The sequence below is a fragment of the Capsicum annuum genome, unplaced genomic scaffold (assembly GCF_002878395.1).
Source record: "Capsicum annuum cultivar UCD-10X-F1 unplaced genomic scaffold, UCD10Xv1.1 ctg20814, whole genome shotgun sequence".
NCBI lineage: Eukaryota > Viridiplantae > Streptophyta > Magnoliopsida > Solanales > Solanaceae > Capsicum > Capsicum annuum.
Window position 1 is genome coordinate 1 of NW_025826700.1, and position 2,223 is coordinate 2,223.

Consider the following 2,223-nt stretch of genomic DNA (forward strand, 5'->3'; position numbering starts at 1 on the left):
CATCCATCCAAGTTGCACACTTAATGAACTATTTGTGAAGGACATAGCTCTTTGCCAGGAATTCTGCTGATAAAGCAGTAGCCCCCGCTACTGCAAAATTCGCACCATGACTGAAATTTGCCTTTCCATCCTCATACGGATTGAGGAGAGGAAGACCAGATTCCGCAGCTGTCCAAAAAACACACACACATATAATCAAATCAGTATCACATATCATATGTGTTAATTTCAATACAGGTCATTTATAAGGTAATTATATATATATATATGTATATACCTATGAAATCAATCATGAGCATGCCATCAGACATCGTCCAGTGGCTTTTTTGAAAACGTTCATTCCATAAGGAAGTCTTCTACATGCAGAATTAGCTCCACAAAGGCTCTCCCTGAGACAGTTTCCGGTATCAGAAAGTGAGTCACCAAATTGATAAATTCTGTCAAATCTGCATTTCTTCAATCCTGATTCTTGAAACTTTTGTGCATCAACTTTGATCAGCTGACGAAGCACCAAACTGATAATAATAATTAAGAGATCAAGCAGTACCACTCTAATTGCCAATGCCATGACCAACTGACTAATTTTGAAATGCCAGGTACGTACGTCCGTACGTCCGTATTATTTACATATATTATACGTACAGGCCGCTCTAAAGGATAAAACCAAAGGCAGCTGCCTCACAGCTTGTTTGAATGGTTGTTACATGTTGTAATTATTGTGTTTGTTAACACTTCAATTGTCATGTTGTTAACACTTCAATTGTCATATAGATAGGAACATATGTAGTATAAACACTTCTCATTCTAAAAAATAAAAAGATGGCATATAGGTTTTTTATTTCTTGTGCTCCATGCACCTTAGCTATGGGTTATTATTTTTGAAAATGATATCACGTACTTTTTCTTACTTACTCTAAGAATGATATGATTAAAAATTATTAAATTTCAATTGTTTTGATCTGCTTTACTCTTATTTTAACTTCAAATTACTCCAGATTTCAATGTAGTCCGAAGCTTAAAGGGACACTTTTTCAGACTTAGGAGTTAAAACGGACAGTACTTTAATTTATGTTATAAAACGGACAGTTTAACCATTTTTGGACAAACTATAACTAACGGTATTTGTTAAATGTTTGGGGTTAAAAAATTATTAATATAATTTTCTCAAAAATGGGCAAACTGTATTTCATAAAAAAAAATTGTAATGTGAATTGTCCGAAGAGATTCACTGAGAGATTCCTAAAAATATTCTTATACAGTGAACGTTGTGTCACTTCAATACAACTTTTTCACTTATAAATGTGTTATTGTTAATTCACTCCATTTTATCTGATTCATCTATCATATTATTCTACTAATATACATCTCTTTTGGGTTTTGAGAATCCCTTCATAATTATGTCTCAACAATCCAAAATATCTTTATTTTCAATTGAACCGGATGTATGTAAATGCTATGAATATTGTAAAACAAAAACATCAAGGACTCAAAGAAATCCTGGTCGTAAGTTTTGGAGTGGTGCGCATTCAAAGATAAAATTTTTAAGTTGTTCAATTAAAAACGTGTATGTTAATCTTGTTCCTTATTTTGTTGTTTTAGGAAAATGGTGGTTGAGATTATTTTAAGTGGGTATAAAGTATGTCAACAAATGAAACAAATAACATTCTATTATGACTAAAGAGATCCACATTTGATGATGATACCGCGACTTTACAGAACTTTATGAAGTTTGACACACTATTTAATCTCAATGAAGTCATACAAGATAGAGATTTTCTTAGGACATTTCTAAGAGAATCCAAAGAAAAACTAAATCATTTGAAGGATATGCTTAATGAAACTAAGCAGAAGAATAACTTTTTGAAAAGGAGATGGAATGAAGAACAGAAAAAAAAAAATTGAAAGTTTTTATATGTTATACTAATTTGCTGTTTGATTTGAAATTTTTTTACAACGTTGATTAGTTATCATGTAGTCTTTCAGTAAGTTTAATATTTATGTAGTATGTTTTTTTTATAATTTTAGTAGTTCGAATCTGTCATGTAATATGTTTTTCAATTTAAATTCGAATAAAATCGATTCCTATTTAGTAATTGTTCTTCATTTACTTCATCTGAGTAATTATTTGCTATTTATTTTTTACTAAGAGTTTTAATTTTTATAAATTATATTTTGTTATCTATATATTTTAAACCCATAATTTAAAATTAGAGATGCCGATGT

At 30.3% G+C, this 2,223-nt stretch overlaps 1 pseudogene; it reads right to left on the reverse strand.

The window, feature by feature from the left end:
- Window positions 1–3: 3 nt before the first annotated feature.
- LOC124885192 lies at window positions 4–686 on the reverse strand (annotated as a pseudogene).
- Between the last annotated feature and the right edge of the window lie 1,537 nt (window positions 687–2,223).